The sequence below is a fragment of the Pantherophis guttatus genome, chromosome 5 (genome assembly GCF_059756535.1).
Source record: "Pantherophis guttatus breed Tessera chromosome 5, ASM5975653v1, whole genome shotgun sequence".
NCBI lineage: Eukaryota > Metazoa > Chordata > Lepidosauria > Squamata > Colubridae > Pantherophis > Pantherophis guttatus.
The window spans coordinates 63,716,305-63,743,821 of NC_142067.1; the positions used below are offsets into that span (position 1 = coordinate 63,716,305).

Consider the following 27,517-nt stretch of genomic DNA (forward strand, 5'->3'; position numbering starts at 1 on the left):
CCAACTTTCTTCCTTTTTTCCTTTCAACTGCCCCAATCTCCCTCTTTTCTCTTTTCAACCTCCTTCTTGCTACCTTGCTCCACCACCACTGCAACCACTTTTTCTCTCTTTGGAGACTTCCTTGTCACACCTTTTAATTTCCACCAAATTAGGGAATTAATCCGGTAACTCGCTCTGTCCCATCTCTGTTCACCGATGTATCTAGCTGTTTTTCCACTTCTTGCTTCCTTCACTATTCACATGGGCCGTCACGCCTCCAGATCCGACCATTACAGCCGGTCTGTTCCACGCCAAAATTTAAGGGGTTCTTCCTTCTGTAACGGGGGATCGCGCACCTCCCCATTACTCTGATAATTTCCCCTCTACAAAATCGACCTCTCCAGGGTCAGCTCTCGCCGGTACCGGCTTCCAGACATGAAAATTCGGTCCTAGAAAACAGAGCTCCGTTTCTCAGATCGCAAAACCGTGACATCATCCCGGAAGTCCGAAGCAAATAAGATTTTTCTATTTGCATGCTGCAGTTAAGGGCTTGGAATGCTATATAGTAATGTAGATCCTTTATAGCAGGGGTGTCAAACTCAAGGCCTGGGAACCAGATCTGGCCTGTGGGGTGCTTAGATCTGGCCCGCGGGGTGCTTAGATCTGGCCCGCAGGGCAGCTCTGGAAACAGCAAAGGACCACCCCGCAGTGCATCTGCCAGAGAAAATGGAGCTTGGGACAGGGGTGAAATCTAAATTTTTTTGCTACCGGTTCTGTGGGTGTGGCTTAATTAGTGGGTGGGCTTGGTGGTAAGGTGACTGGGTGGGCATGGCCAATCAATGTCACTTCCTTGCCCTTTTTTAACCTACAAAACACAACACAACACAACTGGCTCACCCACAATGTAAAAGCAGCTGTTCTAGACTCAAAATGGCCCCGCAACAAGCAGGAACCTCACACAGCCACAAAAAGCCCCCCAAAAAACTTTCACACTTTACACACACACAACACAACTGGCTCACCCACAATGTAAAAGCAGCTGTGCTAAACCCAAAATGGCCCCTGCAACAAGCAGGAACCTCACACAGCCACAAAAAGCCCAAAAAACCAACTTTCACACTTTACACACACAAAATTCCACATACAGCTTTGTGAGATTTTGTGTGTTTGTGTAGTTAGAGTGAAACACTACAGAAACACACTAAATCTCAGAAAGCTGCACAAATATTATTTTATTTTATTTTATTTTTATATAAAAGCAGCTAAATTTAAAACTTCCTAAACTTTAAATGGCTAGGTCTAAAAAAAGAACAACTTAAAAAAAACCCAATTAACTTTTTTTTTTTAAAGCTCCCAAAGGGGAAAAAAACTTACCCAATAGAACAGGGGTCTCCAACCTTGGCAACTTTAAGACTTGTGGACTTCAACTCCCAGAATTCCTCAACCAGTTTTGCTGGGAGTTGAAGTTCACAAGTCTAGGCAGGAAGGCAGGTAGGCAGAAAGAGCTGCTCACCAATGAGCTTGATTGCAGGCAGGGAGATTCAGTTGCTTGTTGATGCATGGATTGCGATCGTCATGCGATCAGCAGCTAAGGTAAGCAAGCTGGAGGCTGGGGGGGGGGGAAGAAACTTTTTTTCTTTTACATGGCTCTGGCGATCCAAGCTGAGTTGCCTGATTAGCAGGCAGTTCAGCTGGGATGTCAGAGCTTGGCTGGTCAGAGCCATTTAAAAGGAAAAAATGGCTCTGATGATTGCGGGACTCAGCTGGGCATGGGGGGCGGGGGCAGGGATTTTTGCTATCGGTTCTCTGAACTGCCTGCCGCCATCGCTACCTACTCGCCCGAGCCGGTCCGAACTGGGAGCATTTCACCACTGGCTTGGGAGTGTCACTGCGTTATTTTATTTACCAGCTGAGCCAATTATTTCTGGACTGTCAGACTTTCCGTACCTTGCCAAGAATTGTTATCAAAAGCTACTATGCATGTCTGCATTCTTTCACTTGCTTCACACACTCTTTCCTTTGTTCTCTTGCCAGAGGTCCGGCTGGACCGGCAGGAGACCTCGCTTGCCAAAATGTAGCAATTATCTTTCTTAGTTAGTGAGGTGTTTTATTTTCTTTATAACAAATAAATGAGTTTTAATAGAGAACTTTTCTTCGGGATTTCTTTTCAGAATATTGCAAGAAGGAATAAGCCACGATCCATCCTCTAACCAGGGTGATTTGCCCCAGAGCCAAACATGGGATTAATCAATGCCCTGACAGGGAGGGCCGCCCTCGGCCCTCCCAAGCTCCATTTTTACTGGCAGAGGGTTGCAGGAGGCCATCGCAGCTGAAAATGGCACTCACGAGGGTACAGGCAGCCCTCTGGAGCTTCATTTTTGCTGGCAGAGGGTTGCAGGAAGCCATTGCAGCCAAATATGGAGCTCAGGAGCCTGTTTTCACTGGCAGAGTACCCAGGCCACCACAGGCATCCCCGACACAACTGACATTGAGCTGGGCATGCCCACCCTGGACACGCCCACCCTGGCCCCTTGAGGTCAAACATAAGCTGATGCGGCTCTCAATGAAATAGAGTTTGACACCCCTGATTTATAGCAATATACAATACATGAAAAGTAATATAGAGTTCAGGGTAATGTACTTACAATGAAAATGTTACACCTAAATTTATTTACTGACATACGGTAATAATCCCTCAGTCCTAAAAGCAAGTATGCATTCTATTCATATAGAGAGAACTATTAAAATGCCATCTCATTTTATTCCATATCTGGTTATCAAGAGAGTGCGAAAATGAAAATGTTTCAAATCATTATCAGTGGACATGAAAAACCATTTTCTTGTCATTTTTCTTATCCAGCATATTATCTGAATTAGAATTTTATTATGCAGTTTCCTTGCCTCTACTGGGCTTTCTGAGAGATCATATCATTGTTTTCATTAGAAACTCTTTTAGATTTTCCCAATGTTTCTTACTTTTTTCCTTATCACACACAATTTAATAAGGAGAGAATGACAAAGTACTCCTCATTACAAGACACTGTCTTTTAATGAGGAGTACCAGCATATCTCCATTTGGAAACATCTGTAGAAAGAGAAACTTAACAGCTAATCTGACTTGATCCATGGATCACAAATGCCAAATACCAAAATAGAACATAGAATTTAAGGATTTCCATGTCCGTCATCGGATGTTGGCGATCATGTTGGCAATCTTATTTTTGTCAACAGCTGTATGAAAAATTGCTGCTGAGTTTTGTCCAAACCAGTCCCTTAGGTTTTGAAGCCATGATGTTCATCTTCTGCCTGGGCCTCGTCTGCCTTCAATTTTTCCGTGGAGGATTAAGTGAAGGATACTGTATTTTTCCTGGTGTTGCATCACATGTCCAAAATACTCTTGCTTTTGCTTTTTAAAAACGTTCGCTTTTTAATGGCTTTGATTATTTCCCTTTGCTTTCCCAGGCAGCTTATCACCTCCTCATTTGTGATTTTGTTAACCCAGTTTATACGTAACAGCGGTCTATAAATCCACATTTCAAATGCTTCTAGTGTCTTGTTTTCTGTCAGAGACCAACTCTCTACTCCTTAGAACAGGATAGAAAAGATGTAACAACTGACAAGCCTGATTTTCAGTTTTAGGCTTCTGTCGTAACTGCAGAAGACCTTTTTCATTTTGAAGAATGCTATTCAAGCTTTCTCTATCCTTGTCTTTACTTCACTGATCATGTCCCAGCTTTCATGTAAATTAAAACCAAGATACGTGATCCTTTCAACTTTTTCTAATGGTATTCCTTCCAAATTTATCCAAAATTGATTGTTTCTCTGAGGGATAAATTTAATTTTACATAATCTGACATGGCTTTATTCCACCTTAATTTTGAAGACTTACGAAATACCACAGTTAGCCAAGAAATCAAACAAATAGATTATAGAACAAATCAATCCAGAATTCTCATTTGAGGAACAAATAGCCAGGCTCAAATTATCCTACTTCAGACACATTATGTGAAGGCCCAACTCTCTGAAAAAAGCTCTAATGCTGGAAAACATAAGAGAAGAAAGATGACCAGGTAGAAAAAGAGATGGATTAAGTACATTTTTTTTCAAACACATTTTAATATTTTTTATTGTTCCTATTTTTAAAAAAAGATAATCATAATATATGTATGTATATGTATTATGTATGTTTGTTGCCTTGAATTGTTTGTAAAAAAATAAAGGTGGGATATAGAGATATAGATAAATAAATAGTTTGGTGGTCTGTGGTCTTAAAAATTGTGTGTGTGTGTATTATTTCTTGTAGTAATAATTAGAATAATGTTAGCATGTCAGCCCAATGGAAACCCTTACATATATTCAGTATCACTTGAACTAGGTGATGTTAAACTAAGAACCAAAATGTTAATACTTTCAGCCAACATTTCTCAATTATCATATTTTTTGGACTATAAGACATTCTGGACTAAAAGACGTACATTAGCTTTAGAGGAGGAAAACAAAAAAAAAATCTGCCTCTGTCTCCGCTGCCCGTTCACCACCACTGCAGCCTGTTCGCAGCAGCCCGCTAGCCGCCGCCGCCATGGTCCGCTCGCTGCCACTGCAATCCATTCACCACCACCCATTTGCCGGTGATCACAACGAATGGGTGGCAGTGATAGGCAGCAGCGATCCCCACTGCCTAGAACAATTTATTGGTGCCACACCAACCCTCTCCCCCCGCCACAATATTCGCTCTATAAGACGCACAAACATTTCCACCCACTTTTGGGAGGGAAGTGGGTCTTATAGTCTGAAAAATACGGTATAACTATATATAAAATAATAGAAATATTTTAGTGTAAAGAACTTCACACACAGAGAGAGACAGAAAGAGAGCCTTTATTATTTTTGTAAGTAACTCAAGACAGTGAATGTACTTCACCAGCTCAAAGTTAACTCAGCCTTCCATCTTTCCGAGGTCAGTAAAATGAGGACCAAGATTGTCGTGGGCAATATGCAGACTCTGTAAACCGCTTAGAGAGGGCTGTAAAGCACTGTGAAGCAGTATATAAATATAAGTGTTATTGCTAATATTTTCCACACAACAACCCAGTGAGATGGGTTGGGCTAAGAGAGGGTGACTGGCCCAAAGCACCCAACTACCTTTCATGCCTAAGGCATAGATAGATAGATTGATCGATCGATCGATCGATCAATCGATCGATAGACAGACAGACAGACAGACACCATGTTTTCCCAAAAATAAGAAATGCCCCGAAAATATGCCCTAGCCAGATTTTTATACACCTAATATAAGCCCTACCCCAAAAATAAGCCCTAGTGAAGGGGGTGGCATGGCCAGCACACAAGGCAGTTCAACCATGTGTCCCCTCACAAACACGGGCAGCAATCCCTGAGGCGGTGCTTAGCATGGTGGCTCCTTATCTTCCCCAGTCACCTTAACCGTGGCCCCATGGATCAGCTGAGTCAGCAAGGGCTGGGAGCTGTCTCTCGTTCTGTCTCTCCAGGAAGATGGGATTTTGGAGCGCAAAGGGGGAAGGGTCGCTCTCCCCCTCCCGCCTCTGTCCTGCTGCAGGGCCACCACAGAGCTTGTGCAGGGCAGGAGATGGGTGCAGCCCAAAGGTGACAGCGGGCAAGGCACTCCAGAGGTTGTAGATCTGGGCCAAGTTGCCCATGCCAGGTAGGAGCAGCTCAGCAGGGCAGCTGAGAGCAGCATGGCCAGGAAGGCAAAGAGCCCCCACAAAGCCAGCAGCAGCAGGTGCAGCAGGTCCAGCAGCTGGGCAGAGGCATGAGGGGGAGCCCATCCCGATGCACTGCAAGGCCTTCTGCCTCATCATAGCAACAGCCTGAGCAAGACCCGAGCTCCAGTATCCCAGGAGCAGCAGGGCCAGCAGGCAGGATGGGTGGAGGCCGAGGTACACCAACAGGTTGGCCCGTTGTGGGTGTAAGCAAGCAGACAGTGGGATGGAGGGCTAGGGCCAGCGGTAACAGCACTCCCACCCCCATCGGCCCCCGCGCTCGCCGCCTCCAGTAGGTGAAAAAAAATAAGACATCCCCAAAAATAAGCACTAGGGCTTATTTTCGTGCCCAAAAGAAATTAAGACTGGGTCCTATTTTCAGGGAAACACGGGAGGGAGAAAGGGAGGGATGGAAGGGAGAGAGACAGAAAGACAGAGAGAAATATGTAGTAGTAGTGCCATAAAATAACCATATTGAGCTCAGTCCAACTTAAACTCCCTACCCTTCTCATTTATGCACTGTGTGGCTCATGCACAAAATATGTGACACGCTCGCCATTTCTATAGTATTTTCATAGTCTTTTTTTTTTTTTTTAATTTTGATTTATATGCCGCCCTTCTCCGGAGACTCAGGGCGGCTTACAATGTGCTAAGCAATAGCCTTCATCCTTTTGTATATTTATACAAAGTCAGCTTATTGCCCCCACAACTGGGTCCTCAATTTACCTAGCTTAGAAAGGATGGAAGGCTGAGTCAACCTTGAGCCTGGTGAGATTCAAACCTGCAGTAATTGCAGGCAGCTGGTCTTAATAACAGGGTGCTTTAGACCACTGTGCTACCAAGGCTCTTTTAGTCTATAGTCTATGATTGACATTCAATCACTCATGTTTTCGTTGGATCTTGGCTTGATTACTGCAATATGATCTATGTGGAGCCATCCTTGAAGATCACTCAGAAGCATCGACTGGTTCAGAATGCAGTGCTATGGACAGTTGTGGACATACCTCTCACTATGCTGATGTGACACCTTGGAATCCATTTTTGTAGACTGTCAATTTATTTTTGGGTGTGATTCAAAGTGCTGGCTATGACCTAAAAGTCCTATATGGCATAGGGCCCAGTTTTTTGAGAGATTGTCTATCTCTTGTGGTTCCTGCTTGGCCGATTCAATCTGACAGGGTCATAAAAACCTGGTTGTCCTCCCAGATTAGGGCTTGTCAAATTTTTCAACTTTCAATTTCCAAACATTAGGGGTGCTCAACGGTTGTGACATGCCTTGGGGATTGTAAAGAACTTCTGGTTACTTTAATATAATTTAGATGTCCTTGGTAAGTAACTACATAAATATCATAACTTTTTAACATTTTGTTTGTTTCATTTGCAGAGTACCCTCTGATGGATATTAGATGTTGGTGACATCTTTTGGAGTTGGTTGGTACAAAAGCAAAGTAAGAATAAGAATAGGAACTACTTGAGGTTTTTTCCTTAATCGCCTTAAAACTGTGTGTTTTTATGTTCAACCCTTTGCAAAAGTGAACTTGGGGAGAGGCACAACCAGGGATGAAATTTGACTGGCTCAGACTGGCTTGGGAGAGCCGGTAGGGACGATTTGAATCGGTTTGCCAACCAGTAAAAATCACCCCGGGTTGGCCCCGCCCACACCCACCTGGCCGGTCACCAAGAGCTTGGCCCCGATTGAGGCTCCCTGGGGTGGAGCCCGCAACTCGGCACTTGAGAGGGTCTTGGTGGGGAATGTCCCTTTACACAAACCAGCCTCTCTTTCAGGTGGGCAGGAAGCCCCCTCCTACCTTGCAGCTGGCTGGTTGAGAATTGGGCAATCCTGGGAACCGCTCCCCGGCTGGACACGGAACTCCGGCAGGAAGGCCTCTCCTTTGGGCTACTAAGCACCAGCCTGCACGCCTACTTGGTGCTGCAGGTGCCAGGCTACAATCCTCAGTCTGATGGGTGCTGCAGCTCTCATACCAGCTGTGCGTGAGGTAGTTCCAGCGGGAGGTAGAGAAGGCTGCTGGGTAGCAACCAGGGCTTGGTGATGGGCTGCGCTGGGTGGAAGGGGGTGGAGGACAAGCAAAGCAGGGGCTGCAGAGCTGCACCAAGGCCCCGCACCGGCTTGTCTGAAGGCTCTTCAGCCAGGCCACCCGTGCCAAACCCTCACACACACTCCGGGCACACGTCCCTTCACTAACCTGCTTTCCAGCTCTGTTCTCAGCTGCACGTTCAGGACAAGAAAAGTAGTCTTTGGGGCTACGGTAAAAAAAATACTGGTAGTTCAGACCTTTCAACTTCTCATGAAAAAAAAAAATCTCGCTATATTGGAAGGTTTTTTTACCATAGTCCCAAAGACTACTTTTCTTGCCCTGCACGTGACAGTGGAGAACGGAGCTGGAAAATAAGTTAATGAAGGGATGTGGCTGCCTTGGCAGGGTTGGAGGAGTGAGGTACCTGTGTGTGTGTGTGTGTGTGTGTGTGAGGGGGAACGACGACGGAGAGAACATTGCTGCCATTCTCTCTCTCTCTCTCCGGGATCATGTGATCAACTTTTGCAACCTTCTGACATATTCACTTAACAACTGTATTATTAACTTTAACAACTGCAGTGACTTACTTAACTGTGGCAAGAAAGGTTGTTAAATGGAGCAAAATTCACTTAGTACCAAAGGAGCAGCTCCTCGCATTGTGGCTGCTGCAATAAATATGAGAAGCCCAGCCAATGGTTTGAGCATGATTAACATCTCCAGCCTAATGAGTTCTCCGTTAACACTCACCACACCTGTCAATTTACTAACTCCAGTTACTACACCAGTGAATATTGCACATCCAGTCACTATCACCTCACCAATGAATCTCCCAACACCAATGACATTATCTGGCCCTTTACATATAGCCATGAGATCTGTGCAAAGCATGCCTTTCCTTCCCTAGGCATTGCTAATCTCTCCCCCCTAGTAAAAAAAAACCTAGAGCAAAAACTTCATGCATGTACCCCAGGTACAACTATGCACAATATGGATGGAGTAAAATTATTTATTCCTCATTTAAACTGGAACTAGAATCTATTTCTGCATATTTTATCCATGAATCACAACATACTGGTAGTTACTGTTAGAAAACCAGTTCTTTGAATTACAATGTAATCCATGAACAAGGAAATCACATTACAGACTGTATAGTAGTGCACATATCAATTTAAACACATTATTTGTAAATGTTATTTACCCAACTATGATATGTTAAGAGGGAGAAATGAATAGATGTATTATGATGATTATTGTAAGATTAGAGAATCAATATCAATGTAATGAATACTGTTGTAAATTTTGATTGTTATTGCATAGAGATATTTGTACCCAGACGACACACTATTTAATGAAGATGGAATGTTTAAGTTTTAAAAAAAAAAAGGCCCAGGGGCTGGATCCGGCCTGCAGGATGCTTAGATATGGCCCGTGGGGGCGCCCTGGAAACAGTGAAGGACTGGCCCATGGTGTCTCTGCCAGCAAAAATGGAGCTCGTAAGGGCTGCTGACAGCTCTCCTGAGCTCTGTTTCGGTGGCAGAGGGTTGTAGGAGGCCGTTGTATCCAAAAATGGAGCTCGGGAGCCTGTTTTCACTGGCAGAGCGCTCAGGCCACCACAGGTGCCCTAACATGAGTGATGTTGAGCTGGCCATGCCCACCCCGGCCAGGCTCACCCCGGCACCCCGAGGTCAAACAGAACCCTGATGCAGCCCTCAATGAAATAGAGTTTGACATCCCTGGCCTAGACAATTGCTTGCCATTTTCTTGATAAGATTTTGGAAGTGGTTTGCCATTGTCTTCTTACATACCCAAGGTCAACCAGTTGGCTTTACACCTAAGACAGGACTAAAACTCATAGTCTACTAGTTTCTAGCTTAGTGTATAACTACTATACCAAAGTGGCTTGTAAGCGAAACCTTCTTCAAAGGAAACTCAATGAACTGAACTTCCAAGTATGAAATAACAAGAACAAAATCACCAATCTGTACAAATTAACCAAGTTAATTTATGGTAACTTTGAGATAGAATAGTGGGAACAATATTAGCTCATCAACTGGAGAAGTCTCTAAGATGTGATTTGATTAGTCTACATTTGACTCTACATTTGATTAGTCTTCCTTGTAGCTTCCCTGACTCTCTGAAGAGCTTATCCCCTTCATTCATTTTTCCCTGTTTTGGTCAACAAAACATGGAATGAAATCAATTGTTCTCCCCGTCTACATGCCTTCTTTGAAGGAAATGGATTGGTTTCTCAGTCTACCCAATTGCCACATGTTCTTCCCATTCTCTCTCCATACACCACTAGAAACATAACACAAGTGTGTATTATATCTCTGCTTATCTCTAGCTCTTTAGAAGTAACTCACATTTACTTCAGCTATGATTACTGGCAACTAAGGGCTTCTCCACATGTAATATTTATGGCACTCTAAGATCACCATGGGCTTGATATTCTCATATAGTCAATGTTCTTTATTAACTACCAGCTTAGCTAAAAAGCAGGCAGAAACACAGTGAAGATAGGACTGCAGTACTTGTTTTTGTTTGTTAGATTTTTTACCTCATATTTACAGATTTCATGTCTGCATACATAAAAATTCCTCCCATTTTTCCCACAACAACAACTTTGTGAAGTTGGTTGGGCTAAAAGAGAGGACAGGCTCAAAGTTACTCAGTGAATTTCCATGGCTAAGAGTTGAACCTGGATCTCCTTGAGTCTACTTCAGTACATAAATCACCATTTAGCACTATTTCACACTCTGAATTGGGTAGTTTCTGACTGGTGAAAATTCCTGTCTTGCCTACTTCCTGGATCCTCAACTTTGTTTCCTCCTTACTGGAGCAAGATGTTATGGTACCATGTTATTATTTCAATTGTGCTTTTTTAAAAAGTTAAAAATATACTTACAAAAAATGAAATTTTAAGCCTTGACACTAAGCATATTGTAACGTGATCAGGCTAAAGGATAATGATTGAATGGATTTTGGTTAAGCAATAAAAGATGCTTTTTAAATAGTAAGTGTATCACTTGGCCTCTGAAAATTATTGTTACTAGACATTTATTTAGCTATAATGATACTTCATGGGTTATGCAACAGAGGAAGCCATGATATCAAGCAAGGTCATCATATATTTATCTGCTTCAATGAGAGAATGCTTAGTCCATGTAGGTAAATTCACTTCTCAGGCTTGGATATACTTAGATTTTCAAGGGCTCTCTTTTATGGTGTTAGTACGACTGGATGTGTTTTCTAAATGTATGTCATAGTGCAAAGCAATTCCGTTTTTAAAATACAAAGGCTGATGCTCAAGGGCAAGATAGAATCAAACAAGAACATGAGCAACATTTCATTTTTAAAATGTCAACCAAGTCTAATTTCCTCTTCTGATACGACTTCTAATGTTACAAATGGATTTCAAATTCATATATAACTTGGAATTACAAAGGCATCTCACCTCATAAATGCTACCAGATACATTCTAGTTTTTAATTATTAACTCTTGGATTTTTTTAAAAAAGTTAAATCTGTAACTCAATTGTCTGAAAATTTCATTTCCATAATTTAGTATTATTACTTGTGTTCTGGAGTACCATCAAACTACTAGATTCTCATAAATATTACCCTTCTTTTTTTAATAGATTATCAACATGAGACAGAGGGAGGGAGGGAGGGAAAGAGAAAGAGGGAGAGAGAGGAGGGAGAGAGAGAGAAAGAGGGAGGGGGAGGGAAAGGGGGGAAGGGCGGGAAGGAGAGAGAGGGGGAAAGAGAGAGGGACAGAAAGAAATGATATTACAAACATTTTTTTCTTTTTTATTGTTGCTAAATGTAATATTTCAAAAGCAGAAAAAAATAAAGGGGCATAAAAGTGCAATTATCACATTTTTCTTAGAACAATTAGCTGAACTCTACCTTGTTTATCATTATTTTAAGTAGTAAAATCTCATTATTCAGGTTAAATTGCCGTGTTGGCACTTTGAGATAAATAAGTGGGTTTTGGGTTGCAGTTTGGGCACTCGGTCTCTAAAAGGTTCATCATCACTGTTATAGGGCAAACAGAACCTTAAGCTTGTTCCTTAAAACAGCTTAATTCAATAAACACCTTTTTTGTATATATTGGAGATCTCAGAGAACAATCTTGGGTTGATGATTTGTGTTCAACTTTTGCTTATGAATCAGCTCTCTAGTGATAGACATAATTCAAGGACTGAATTATCTCTATCTGGTTCAAGTTGTTCACATTCTTTTCCATATCTTGAATAATATGATTTTGCTCTTTTTTCTTCCCTTTTCCTTTTTCCTCTTTTTCCCCTTCTCTCAGTTTATTTCAGTACTATATACTGACTCAAATAAACATTTTATTTACTGAACTAAAATTATCACAGAAAAAGAAATATATAAATTCTTATGGAGTTTTACCGATAACAGCTAGTAATGTGGACTGCTATGATAAAGAGATGTTAGGAATAGAATAGCATAGCATAGCATAGCATAGCATAGCATAGCATAGCATAGCATAGCATAGCATAGCATAGCATAGCATAGCATAGCATAGCATAGCATAGAATAGCATAGCATAGAATAGAATAGAATAGAATAGAATTTTTTATTGTCCAAGTGTGATTGGACACACAAGGAATCTGTCTTGGTGCATATGCTCTCAGTGTACATAAAAGAAAGATACATTCATCAAGAATCATAAGGTACAACACTTAATGATAATCATAGGGTACAAATAAGCAATCACGAAACAATATCAATATAAATTATAACAAGTAACAAAGTTACAGTCATACAGTCATAAGTGGAAGGAGATGGGTGGTGGGAACGATGGGAAGATTAATAGTAGTACAGACTTAGTAAATAGTTTGACAGTGTTGAGAGAATTATTTATTTAGCAGAATGATGGCATTCAGGAAAAACATAATATTATGTTCTGCATTATATTTGTGTTTCCACATCATATAATATCTCCAGTTTATAACTACAGTATAGATTTGCAGAAGCTAACAAATTTTAGTTCACTATTAGACATGTGAATTGCTCATAAAAGCCAAACAATTTTAAGAAGATTCACGAACATTTTGATATTCCTTGTAAAGATTCACCATTTGGATTGTTGCTCTTTCTTCAGATATATTCAGTAGGTATCAAAATATACTGCTCAAAATGACTTCCGGGTTGCTGTTTGTCGCTGCCAGACGTTCCTTTGGGATCGTCAGCTTCCATCGCCTGTTAGAGCCGCCTTCACAACGGAATGGTGGCTCGAAAAAACTCCGTTTCCATGAGGAAACGGAGATAGAGCCGGCAGGGGTGGGTAGAACTCTCTGTGGAGTCCCAAAAGTTTTTCCTTTACTTTTGGGACGGAGCAGATGAGATGCCCCGTATCCCCAGCCGCTGCTCCGGGCTTTGGGAGACCTCTGCTGATGCAGAGCCAGGCGTCAAAAGCAAGCCTGCAAATTTAACAGACTACTCAAAGAAAATGTGAGCTGGACCTGTAATATTGAACCGCAAGTATTTTACTGATTTTTTTTAAAAAAATTACTTAAGAGAGAGGAGGAAAAGAAAGAGGAAAAAAAGAAAGCCTTTTAAAATGGCGTTGGCTGGAGGAGAGGCTGAAAGGGAAAGTCCTTCTGTTTTCTATTACTACAATGTAGCGGAATAAATACCACTGGCTACATTTGTAGACAAAACTTCGCTCCTGTGTCTTTTTCTCTTTTTTTTTCTCTTGGAGACCTGATATTGTTGTTGATTGGAAAGAAGTCCTTTTTTTTTTTTTCTTGCTTTTTTTTTAACAAAGCCTGCCTGGGCAGAAACATGGCACTGAGACTCATAAAGTCAGATAAACAAGAAGGGGGGGGATCCCCCCACCAACAACTTAAAGGAACAAGTCTTAATTCTTCAGTCTCAGAAACCTGATTTTAATATAATAGAATTTTTTATAGAGGAGATTGAAAGAAGGGAGGAGATTGTGAATCAGCAATTTGAAAAATTTAAGCAGGAAATTAAAGAATTGGTGAAATCTAAGTTTGATTTTTTGGAGAAAAAATTCTCAAAAGTGGTTAATGGTTTTACAGGATTTATGATACAGTTGGACACAAATACTAATGTACTAGAGTCTAAAATGGAAGAAATTCAAGATAAATTGGACAATAGAATTCAAAAAATTGAAAATGATTTGACAAACACTCAGGATAATAGCTTAGAAGAAAAACCTAAAATGGATGCTGATCAAAAATATGGTAATGCAGAAAATCTGCAACAGAAGATTGAAAAAGAGATTTTAATGGTACAATATAATTTCACAGAATATGCGATAAGATTAAGAGGTTTGCAGGAAAATAATAGAGATGATTTAAGGAAAATATCTTCTGAATTTCTAGCTGGGATTCTAAAGGTTCAACCTGACGAAGTGTTTTGTAGGATCGACAGAGCTTATCGAATCAACTCCTGGATTGCTAAGCAAAGGCAATTGCCTAGAGATGTGGTGATTTATTTTACAGATAAGGAAATTAGGAATAATATCGTTCAAAATTCCTTCAATTCTAATTTGCAATTGTATGGAAGAAAGATTTGGATTTACAAGGAACTCCCACCTAAGATATTGATGGAAAGGAAGAAATTTGGTTTTCTGGTGAATGAGTTAAAAAAGAGAAATATCTCCTACAGGTGGGACGCCCCAGTTGGTATTATATTTAGATACCAAGGAGAAAGATATCAGCTAAATACTGTTGAAAGAGCGGAAGAATTTTATCAAAATAGGTTGAAAATGAACTTAACATCTCCAGGTATAATACAGGATAAGCAGAAGGAGCCGGAAATAAAGGTAAAATATCGAATTACAGAGACTGTACCAGATGAATTGCCTTTGGATTTATTGGATACCCCAGCTGGATTATCTACAAATTTGAGAGAAGAGGCATCTAATCTTAATGTGATGACTTATCAAGGCAAGGATAAACATGGAAACCAATTAGGGGATATACAAGGGATAAAAAAGAAACATGAGATACAAAAACAAAACCAACAAGACCAATCTACAAAGCAGAATAAAAACCGACCAGATGATACATATTTTGTAGAAAGGGAACCAGGATGGAAACCAAACCCACAAAAAGAAAAGAAAAAAAGAAATAGGTGGTATAGAAATAGAAATTTCTAAATCAGGCAACAGTGAAGCCAGTGATTTTAAAATATGAACGATTATGTGTAAACACACAAGAGGCGACGTATTGGTTAATATCATCCTGAGGTTTGTGGCAGATCTCTGCATGGCCGTAATCTGGGGACGTGAAACGAGCCTTAAACTGATGGATTTGAATTATCCATTTTGGAATTTCTTTTTGTGTTGATAAATATATTATATTATCTTGAATCACAAGGCAAGAGAATTATGCTGGGGCATGCAGAAGATCGGGTTGTTACCCACTACGATGATGGGAATTAATAATCCTGATGAAACCCACAATTATTACTATATGGAATATAATTATAATGTCACGCGGGTGGTTGTTTTTACTTTTATACATATAAGAAGATATTTACTACTGATGGGGGCAGATATGATTGAAGATCCTGAATAAACTGTTGCACCAGCAAGCTATGTTACCCGATTATGGATGTTGGTTCTACCAATCAAGTGGAAAGACCTCAAAGAAGATACTATATGGATTATAAATTTAAAGTCATTGTCTTTTCTTTTTTTTTATTTAGATATAATGGAAAATATAGACATATATTTTTAAGTAGTGTGGGCAGTGAATCAAAGATGTTAAGAAATGTTGTGTATGGCAATTTTGCATGATAGTGGGTGAATAAGCTAGTTAGTAGATTGATTAGTCTAAGAAAAGGGATTTGTAAGTGTTATATTTAGGGGAGTGGAGGAAATGGATAGAGTGGAATAAATGTTAAACTAGATTTTATGGGGAAGGCCGCTTTGAAATGTTATAGTAATATATATAGAAGATTAAATGTTAAAGTAGGACTTATCGTATAGTTTTAAAGTGGAGAAGTTATTCTATAATGTCATAGTATAATGTCTTTTTTTTTTTCCTTTCTTTTCTCTTTTTTGATATGTATGGATAAAGGGGGATGTTATAATATTAATAATATTTTTAGTAAGTAAAGGTCAATATCTAGAGGAGGGAGTAAGTAATCTGTTATGAATTAGGTTTTTTTTTTGTTATGAAGAAGTCACAGGGGGGGATGGCTGGGGAGGGGGGGTTAGGGAGGGGGAGGGAGAGGGGAAAAAAGGGGGGGGGAAATTTGTATTTGAAAACTTTTTCAATAAAAAAAAAAACATTAGTTGGTAGTATCCACAGTATTAAACAGTGTATGGAATTGCAATTTTAATTTATGTTCTGGTTCTGGAGAGGAATAGGGCAGGTGAAGTTAAAAGTATCAAGAGTAGACCAGGAGGTAGACTTTCCATATTTCTAAGCAGATAAACCATAGCAAAAGTCATAATCAGCAGGCTTGAGTTCAGGATTGTAACACGCTGAAACCTTAGTCATTCTTTGCCTGTGCAGTTTGTTCAAAATGAATAAAGATCATCCCAAGCAAAGGGGGGAAAAAAAAAATACTGCTCAAAAAAATAAAGGGAACACAAGCAGAAGACATCCGAGATCTGAATGAATGAAATAGCCTTATTAAATACTTTGTTCTTTACATACAGTAGTTTATACACTGCTCAAACAACTAAAGGGAACACAAAACTACTGTATGTAACAAACAAAGTATTTAATAAGGCTATTTCATTCATTCGGATCTCGGATGTCTTCTGCTTGTGTTCCCTTTATTTTTTTGAGCAGTGTATTTGTGAGCAGGATTTATAGTATATTAGACTTTTAATTTCAAGGAAATTCCTATTTTCAGGACTAAATTTGTGCCCATTGATTTATATTTTTGTCTTTCCATTTGACCTTTTGTAAAATAAACAGTATAATCTAAAAATGTAAGACTTTTAGAAATGATCTAGTAAAACTCTTGATGACAACAGCCATGAGATTGGCCATCTAGTTCAGTGGTCACCAACTGGTGGTCCATGAGAAAAATTTGGTGGTCCGCAGAAAATTTGGATTTTTTTATATTGCACTAAATCAGAGATCCTCAAACTATGGCCCCAGGACCGGATACATGCAATGAACATGTTACTGCAGAGAGTCTCCCCCTTTGGGGTCTTTTGGTGTGCGTTGGAGTGGGGCAGAAATTCCAACTTGGAGTCTGTTTCAGCCTCCTGGTGCAGGGCTTTGGGCGAAGGCTGGAGGGAAGTGCCTCTGGTGACAAAGAGCCGGAGGGCCTTGTTCCAGTGAGACTGCATCATGACCAGGAACTGGCTGACAATCTCAGCCCGCTGAGCCTCCAGGCACCGGTACCTGGCCTTGCACTCCCACAGGTCTTCCCTCTGCTTGGAAAGCCTATGCTCGTAGTCCTCAGTGAGGTGCTTCTGCTGAGCCTCCTTCTCGGTCAGATCTAATTTGAACTGAGCCAACTGTTTTGCCAGCTCTTTCTCATGGTGGCTGCTTAGCTCCAACACCTGCTTCCGGTTGGGGCCCTAAGGAGCCCGGGCAGGCAGGTGAGGAGCGGCTGGGAGGAGAGGGGCAAGTAGAAGCCAGCGAGGCACCCTTCAACGTAATGTTGAGTTGACCACACCCACCCAGTCACATGACCACCTAGCCACGCCCAGCCAGCCGGTCATTTGGCAGATCATATTAGTGGTCCATGGGATTTAAAATTATGAATTTAGTGGTCCCTGAGGTCCATAAGGTTGGGGACCCGATCTAGTTAATACAGGTGATAATAGAAAGGAGCACTACTGAATGGTAAGTGAAATCTCAGTTTCTACTTCTGAAATTGGTGCATTTTTCCTTTTTGAACATGGCTTTATAGATACATCAGTCCTCATCCAACTTCTCTCCCTCTCTTCCCTCCCTCCCTCCCTCCCTCTATCATATACACATACACAGATCTACCCAGTTTCTATAAAATCATTCATATGTATATGGATTGAAGATTAGTTTTTAATCTCATATTTTAAATGTGTCTGCATATACTCTACTATTTAATATTTTCCAACAAGATTATTTAACTGTTTTATAATATCATGTTATTTGTATCATATGAAAATTAACCATCACATATACTTAATAAAGAAAAGGGGAGAATAATATTTAACAAATTTAAATTTAATGATGTATGTATGATCCAGAAAAGCACCTGAAGCTGAATTATGGCTTCTCTTTGGCAAACATTTGTTCAACTCACTCAGACTGCAGGATCAAAAGGTTTTACAGGGTCCTAAATTAAGAAGGAAAGCAGAGTAGTATTGTTACCTGATCTTCACAAAAGTGTTTGCTGACAGATGTAAAAGCAAAGCTGAGCTGGTAAGCAGTACAGAGAGCAATGTCTGCAGACTAAAGAGTTCATTCCAATAACCCAATTAGACATTCACTACTGGAATGATTAATGTTACCAATATGTCAAGACATGTGTTACTGTGAGTATAAGGAAAAACTGCTGAACTAATGTACAGTTGTTCTGTAAATGAGTCTGACTCAGCAAATTCAAAGCAAGAAGTAGACACAAATTATCATCAGAGTTTGTTTCTTTGTTTTTCAACTGTTACTTTGCAGAACATTTTATGTTTCCTGTTTCCACAAAATTGTTTGCCAATATTGATAGCTCTTCAAGGCTTTCAACCAAGAGACAGATAGATAGATAGATAGATAGATAGATAGATAGATAGATAGATAGATAGATAGATAGATAGATAGACAGACAGACAGACAGACAGACAGACAGACAGACAGACTTCAGTTATAAGAAAAATATTGCTGAAGTAACATGTTTAGCTACATACTAACATACCACATGAAATATACTATCAGTTCATTATTATCATTGGAACCATTTCCTCACCACAAGATTCTATAGCAGTGTTGGCAAATCTTTTCAGCACCAAGTGCCAAAAAGGGAGCCCATGTGCATGGGAGCACTGGAAACCGGAAAAGCAGCTCCCTGGCGTGCACGTGCGGGAGCGCCGGAAACGGGAAGTTCAGAAGTCTTTGGTCTTCTGTTTTATTTACAGTCATCATTTTCTGACAAATTAAGATCAAGCTTCCAAGTTTGAGACCCAATATTTATTAATATTTTTCTTATCTAAATTGACAGAAGTTAAATCTGGATTAAAATGTCATATTCATTTTAATGGAACGTTGCCAACAGAATTTGAATTCAATCCAAAAAAAATTAGTCAAAAATATAAAATAGATAATGAAGCTGATCTAAAAGTTTAAGATAAGTTATTTATACAGAAATCCTTAAAACTATGTAAATTCATTAAAGGTTCCATAGTGAGAACAAGCAGTATTTGTAAGATTAATTTCTTCCTCCCAGAAAAAAATGCCGCATTCACATACAGTACACACAAAAAGATACTTGTGGCCTCTCTTGTTCAGTTTAGTAGAAATTAGGGATCTATGTGTGTTTTACTGCGAAGTCTGACCTCAACAGATTAGGAGTGCAACAGATTAGGAGTGCAAATGAGGAAGCAGCAGATTAGAAACAAAGCAATGATTACTCAAGACAGAGTAAATGGAAAGAAATTCCTCCTTTTTTACCTGTGAAAGTGCCCTTGAGAACCAATAAAACAGCTCAAAGGAACTGAATTTTTGAAACTGAAATATTAGAATTTTTAATTCAGTATATCATGCTATGATTTATCTAATTGGTATATTTTTATAACCTACATAAATTGTAACTGAATTCTCATAAATGGAGTGTTCTGTGGTAAAATCACTGATCCAACCAGTTTCTAAATTAATGAATGAGCCTCACTATTAATTGCTGATATGCAAAACTGGTTTTATGGTATGCCAAGTAATACACATTATAGTATTCAAATATCAAACTGATTTCACATTAGTTTAATTGGGTTGTTTTTTTTTCTTTTGCTTTCAAAATTTCCAGAAAAACTACATTTCTCCCCATGATTTCCTCAGCTCTGTATTCTCTTAGTATCATCCAAATAAATTCTGTGGATACATACAAGGGTAGAAGAAGAAATTAGGATTATATGACTTAAATTTCAGTTTATGGAATTTGGTCAGCATTGAATTAAATCTTTTAACCCAATTCTTTTGAGTCAACCTTTAAAAAAGCCTTTGAGGTCCCCTTACCATTCTTTGCCCCAAGCCTGTAATTCTTAACTATAAAAATTATCTTGAGCTCATAGACAGATCAATATCAAATGGAATATAGGTTTTCTTCCTTACTATAAACTGTCTCTAAATGAGTAAGACAATTACAACAACTTATTGACTTATTTCGGTTAGACATCTTAAAACAATTTTTCAAGTATATTTTGTGTGTGTATGTGTGAGAGAGAGAGAATATTACTTTCCCTGGAGATTCTAGATCATATCAGTAAGGTTTACTTTATAGGATCCTACAAACCACTGGAATTTATTCTATATATTTGGCACAGCTATAAATTTGTATTAATCTAATGTAATAGATGCAATGAAATCTATACTATTCCAATTGTGAAAAAATTACTACTGTACCACACTATTATGGTACTGAGGGAAGTCACCCCTGCTAGAAGAATGAAATATTTTGAGAAATATTTAAAAAGGCAGAATATTATATTTCCCCTAAAAGAGAAATGGAAATTTTAAGGGAGACAGAAACTCAGCTTCAGCTCCCTGCCCCCAGCAGAAATTTGGTGCCCATTAAGAAAGACTGGGCCAGCCTATCTACAAAACAAAAGACCTTTAGCTCCAGGATGATGGGATTATCCTTCAAGGCAAGCTATTCATCCACAATAGGAACTGCACCAGCAGCCCCTTCATTGCATCAGCCCAAGCTTCAAACAAGCTTGACTCAGACAACCTACAAAATCAGCTATGACCCCTGCATAGCTCCTTGGGAGTCTGACAGCAACCAATAGAATATATGCCCTTGCCAAAGGAACAGGAAGCTCAAGGACAAGGCCCAAGAGAGAGTATAAATAACCCTCACTCTCCACTCCATGTGGTCAGCTACCCAGAATCACACATGCTTGGTGGTTCTCCTTCACCATTAAACCATCTTTCCAATCAGGCTATGTTTCCAGTATCTTTCTCCCCACTCGGAACTGAGCCAGATGGATATTTCTTCCAACAGTACTATTACTGTACATGTACAGTATTATAAAACCACTAAAAAGCAGTTATGATAAGTGCATCTTTGGTATATTCCTTAGTGCACTAATAAACTACAAGTATTTTCTAGTTAGTGGAATGCAAAGAATACAGTGTGTTAGTTTGTCAAGTAAAATTCTATTTACATGAATTTATGTCTGCATGTTTAGGGTTTTGGTTGTGCTCCTGGCATTCTGTCCAAAAATGCCAAAACTGATCAATAGTGTTCTTATAATTGGCAGAGAATGAAGGACAGTAGCCAAGTCTACACCTTCTCTCAGCTTGTCGTTCGTTCAGAACTGCGATAGGAAATAATCACCAGTAACGCACAGAGAATCAGGGTTTACTTTGGCAATGATAAGCTTGCAGTCAAAAGTAAAGTACAAGTCGGTGTTTTGGTTCAAAGTCAGCGCTGGGTGTAATCACACCACAGTGCTATTTAACAAAAACTCAGCCCCTTAAACATACATCCGGTGATTATCAATCAAGCACCCCCCACTCCCTTAACAGTAACAGCTGCGAGCACCAGAGCAGCGAGGACAGCAGAATCGGAGAGGCCCAGCAACGTCATCAATCATCGCCCTGAATGCTGCTATCCAGGAACTATTTGTGTGTTCGCTGCGGCTGCTTATCTCCACTCCTTTTCCTCCCACACCCTCCATTGATGGCGAGCTCCGGTAGGACTCGACAGGCGGCCCTCCCTACCGGGAGCTCACCGATAAATAGAAAGCATACAAATGTTAGTCACTGTTACGATCCTGTATTAGGTTTGTCTGGGTATTTCCAATGGAACCGTTGTATCAATCGGGCAGCGTGAACATCGGGTGCTGCCACCCACGAGGCCTGTGTTATAGGATATCCTTTCCACCGCACAAGATATTGTAACATCCCCCTACGAACCCTGGAGTCCAATATTCGATCTATCTCATATTGGTTGGTATGCACGGGACCCGGTGGAGTAGTCGAGGTACCTGGCCTTTCGATCGTCACCGGTTTCACCAAACTGCTATGGAATACGGGATGTATCCTACTGAACAGAGGGGGAAGTTTAAGAGCTACGGTTACGGGATTGATGACTTGTGTTATGGGAAATGGTCCTATATATTTAGGTCCTAATTTTTTACTGGGCAGTCAGAGTTTAAGATATTTCGTAGATAAGTATACTTTGTCTCCTATCCAGAATGGTTTTGGATCAGCTCTTTTCTTGTCTGCATATTTTTTGTACTCGTCTGCTGCCTTTTGTAATGCTGTTTTTACACTTGGCCATACATGACTAATTTTATCGGCCCAACCGCGTGGCGTGTCACCGTCTGTCATAGGGGGATCTAACTCTGGAATGGCTGAAAACTCTCGGCCATATATTACTTGGAAAGGGGAGAACCCAGTACTGCGGTGAGGTATGTTGTTATATGCCACTTCGGCGAAAGGCAGGAGTCCTGACCAATTCGTCTGCTGGTAAGAAACGTAGCATCTGATATATCTTTCGACCATGGCATTGGCCCGTTCAGCCGCCCCATTAGTGCTCGGGTGGAATGCTGAACTTAACCCTTGAGAGGACCCAATTAAACGGACAAATCGTCTCCAAAACTTAGAGGTGAATTGAACACCGCGGTCGGATATAATCCTCTTAGGTGCTCCATGGAGACGATAGATATGTTGTAAAAAGAGTTCGGTTAATTGTCGCGCAAATGGTATGCTTTTACATGGCACAAAGTGGGCCTGTTTCGAAAACAGATCTACCACCGTCCAAATTACAGTGTGGCCATGGCTAGGGGGGAGATCGACTATGAAATCCATAGCGATCTCTTCCCAAGGCCTGCTAGGATTCGCAACTGTCTGTAATAGTCCTAACGGTCGTCCAGACCAGGGTTTGGCGGTTGCACAGGTTGTGCAACCTTTTACGTATGTTTCTATGTCCTTACGCATTCGTGGCCACCAGAATTACCTCCTCACAAGGTGTAGAGTTTTTAAATACCCAAAATGGCCTGCTGACTTGGCATCATGGCACCTGCATAATACTACGTTCCGTAAACGTTCTGGAACATATATTCTATTCTCCCTCCACGCTATTCCATCATTATAGCTAACCATAGAGGGGTTTTGGATTACCCATTGATCCTGTTGTAAAGCTGTTTTAAACTCGGTACGTAAGTGGCCATCTACTTCTGTAAGTCTTAATAGGATTTGGGAAGGTGCAATTAGAGGTTCTATCACTTCCTCTCGCTTGCTATTATACTGTGGCATCCGGGACAGCGCATCAGCCAGGAAGTTTTTCCCAGCAGGAACATACCGCAACCGGAAAGAGAAACGCTGAAAATATTGTGCCCACCTTATCTGTTTGGGAGATAGTCGCCTGGGCGTTTGTAAGGCTTCTAAGTTTTTATGGTCCGTCCATACCTCAAAAGGATGAGACGCCCCCTCCAAGAGATGTCGCCATGTCATCAACGCCCAACGGACCGCGAATGCCTCTTTTTCCCAGATCGCCCATGCCCGCTCTGTCGTGGTTAACTTTTTAGACGTATAGGCACAAGGTTGTAACCCTCCCTGCTGTGTTCTTTGTAGGAGTACTGCTCCTACAGCCACGTCGCTAGCATCTGCCTGGACTACGAATGCCTGCGTTGGGTCTGGATGCTTGAGTACTGGTTCTTGAGCAAAGAGTGTTTTTAACTGCTCGAAAGCCATTTGACACGCTGACGACCACGTCAATGCTTGTCCCGGCTTTGGTTTAGCCTTGGCCGGTTTGGTCCGTAACAGATCCGTTAGTGGTAGGGCTATTTCAGCAAATCTGGGAATGAACTGCCGATAGAAGTTTGCAAAGCCTAGAAAGCTCTGCAATTGCTTTCTGGTTCTAGGGGCCTGCCATTCAAGCACTGCCTGGACTTTTCTGGGATCCATCTCTACCCCGCTCTCTGATATTCTATAGCCTAGATAATCTATCCTCTTTTTGTGAAACTCACATTTGGATAGTTTCACGTACAGCCTAGCAGCTAATAATTTGTCTAAGACCTGTCGGACCAGAGATATATGTTCCTCTTCAGTTTGCTTGTAAATTAAGATGTCATCCAAATATACAAGGACACCCCTGTACAGATGTTCATGCAGCACTTCATTGATGAACTGCATGAACACCGCAGGGGCGCCCTGTAGTCCGAACGGCATGACCTGGAACTGATAGCTTCCCAAGGGACAATTGAATGTTGTTTTCCACTCATCCCCTGGTTTGATTCGTATCCTATAATACGCTTCGCGTAGGTCGAGTTCCGTAAAGATACGACCGGTGGCTAGGGCAGCTAACAGGTCCTTCATTAAAAGAAGTGGATAGAGGGGCTCCACACACACTGCATTGAGATCTCTGAAGTCAACGCATAAGCGTAAACCCCCATCTTTCTTCCCACGAAACAGGACAGGGGCAGCCATCTTTGATCGACTAGGTGTGATAAAACCCCGGGCCAAGTTCTTGTCTATATATTTTCGTAATTCTTTTAGTTCGGGTTGTGTCATTGAATACATCCGGGGCTTGGGTAGCTTCGCCCCGGGTATTAACTCAATACTGCAATCCGTAGGCCGGTGAGGAGGCAGGGTCTCACATTCCTCCTCACTAAAGACTCTGGCGAGATCCTTATACACATTAGGATACGTCGTGTCTGCTGGTGGGCTCTCTACTTCTATTCCCCCTGCTGGCTCCTTTTCCTCCTTGGTAGGGGGAGGTCCCAACGGTAATCGAAGTTTGCGAAAAACCCCTTCCCACCATATCGTAGGAGCCCACTTGTCCAACCATGCTAATCCTAAAATTACTGGTTCTAACATTTTCTCCACTATAATAAACCGAATAGTTTCGGTATGCTCCCCAATATCGAGGTGCACCTTTTCTGTTATATGAGTCACTGGTGCCCCTCCCAGCAATGAACCATCCATTTGTTCAAATGTAATAGGGGTTCTCAACCGCACAACCTGCAGCCCAAGTTCGTCAACTATTGCCCTACGAATTAAACAACGAGTACACCCTGAGTCAATCAATGCCTCATATCGGTGTCCAGTGGTTGCCCGTGGGTTTCGGAGTACGACTGGTACCACAAAAGGTCGGATGGGATCGCTCACCATCGGGTCGTGTTGGTCCTCATCGTCGTCATCACTATCCCCAGCCACAATCGGGAATTTTTCCGCCACCACTTTCTTAGTATCTGTAGCCAGGGGATCCCTCTCCATACAGGATGTTTGAGTCATTTGGGACCGTTCGGATGTTGGTCGGCCTCTGCCTCTCAACACAGCTCTAGGAGGGGGGTTTTGGTCCGAGTTGCGGGGCATGGGATGAGGACAGTCAGCTGCTCGATGACCAAGGCGATTACATCTGAAGCAACGAAACGCAGGCCGCTGGATCCTTTCCCCCAAGCCGGAGCCAGCATTCGGTTTAGTCTCCTTGGGTGTTTGTGTGCGTTCTGCTGGTCGTTTTCCTTGACTTGCAACCCCTTCACCCCGTATACGGAATTCTCGGAGACCGACGTCCAATTCGATGGCTGCCTTGTACCACACACTCAACTTGGGGGGCAAGCCCCGGTACACGCAGGCTTGCCGTAAATCACGGTCTAGTCCTTTATGGAATTGGTGCACCAGAAGACGTTCTGGCCACCCCACCAACCGAGCCGCAATCTTTCGGAACTCCTGTACATACTCCTTTGCTGGTATGCCCCGTTGCTTAAGCGCAAACAAATCCCCCTCTGCAACCTGGGCGCTTGTTTCGTCTTCAAATCTGGCACGAAGAGCCTCCAGAAATCGTCCCATGTCCACGAGTTCCCTTGCATGTTTAGCATGGAGGCCTGCCACCCACTCAGCCGCTTCTCCCGTCAGGACCCCCGTAACAGCAACCACCATAGCCCACTGGGAGGGATACCACTGTCCATATTGGTCCATATGGCTTATCACCTGGCTTAAGAAAAGAGCCACTCGTTCAGGGCTTCCGTCAAAGGAAGTGTGCAGGGCAGGCGGTCCCCAAACGGCCTGCGGGACCCACAGCCCCGGCGGGGCCCCCGGAGGCCAAGGCATGGGGCCTGGGGTCCTCGCTGCTCCAGTCGCTCTCCTGTCCTGCCTAGGTCGGTCCCTCATCGCCCCGCGACCCCCAACAGGTAAGCCCCCTGCCAATTGCGTTGGTTGGGGCTCAGGACCGGCTCCAAGGTCTCCCGACGAGGCACCTTGGTCTTGTTCTGGAGGGGGTTGGTCCATGGATCGTCTAGAGGTCCGCTCCATCCTCAATTTAGGACTTGTGAGCCGGAATTGGGTCTCCGAAGCAGTCACTCCTGTATCCTGCCAAGAAGAACCTGGAGGCTCCAGCCCTGCAACCCAGGGCTGCCAGGATGGGGCGTCACGAAATCCAGATTCCCCAAAACGCTCACGTAGCATATCCATGGTGCTGGGACCGGATGAGCCAGGATACCCCCAATCCCCTCCATCCTCCTCAGTCCATCGTCTTTCCCTCCAGCCCTCCACATCTCCACCACACTCCTGCTCTTCCAAGGCTGTCCCTTCTGCCATATCCCCCTTTGCTGCAAAGCCACAGGGACTCCTCACCTCTTGCGAAAAGGAACCAAGCGCTGACTTTCTCTCGGCTTGTCGTTCGTTCAGAACTGCGATAGGAAATAATCACCAGTAACGCACAGAGAATCAGGGTTTACTTTGGCAATGATAAGCTTGCAGTCAAAAGTAAAGTACAAGTCGGTGTTTTGGTTCAAAGTCAGCGCTGGGTGTAATCACACCACAGTGCTATTTAACAAAAACTCAGCCCCTTAAACATACATCCGGTGATTATCAATCAAGCACCCCCCACTCCCTTAACAGTAACAGCTGCGAGCACCAGAGCAGCGAGGACAGCAGAATCGGAGAGGCCCAGCAACGTCATCAATCATCGCCCTGAATGCTGCTATCCAGGAACTATTTGTGTGTTCGCTGCGGCTGCTTATCTCCACTCCTTTTCCTCCCACACCCTCCATTGATGGCGAGCTCCGGTAGGACTCGACACCTTCTCCATCTTACTAAAAAGCATTACAGGAAAGCATCGAAGTATGGATAGTGATGGTCAATAATTGTGGGCCCATCTGGTGATGATGACAATTTACAGAAGAATGCAACTTGGTATGTAAGAAAAATAAATGGAGAAGTGCATAAATTAACAAAAGAAAATAAAGAAAAATTGGTATGTTATGTATTTGTAAAACTGAGAAAAAATGTAACAGATCTGATATTGTGGAGTTGATTAATAAATATAGGGATGACACACACTTAGTTATTAATGAAAGGATTAATAGCAATTAAAATGTGTAGATTACTATTACTGTTATTATCCTGCCTTTTAACATCTAACTCCTATCATCTAGATTGTATTTTCATGTGGAAAAATAGAAATCCACAGGTTGATAATGGGTTATGTTCTCCCCTAGTATAACTGTCTATATAAATGCAATATAGACAAATGTTCTATAAAGTAACATGAATGGTGGGAACAAGAAATAGGAATAGGAATAGGAATAGGAATAGGAATAGGAATAGGAATAGGAATAGGAATAGGAATAGGAATAGGAATAGGATAGCATAGCAT

The 27,517-nt window shown here is 41.8% G+C and overlaps 1 protein-coding gene across 1 annotated transcript in view; it reads right to left on the minus strand.

Moving 5' to 3' along the window:
• Positions 1-27,517, minus strand: part of TSPAN7 (tetraspanin 7) — a 300,581-nt gene that overhangs the window by 267,337 nt on the left and 5,727 nt on the right. The window lies entirely within an intron of this gene.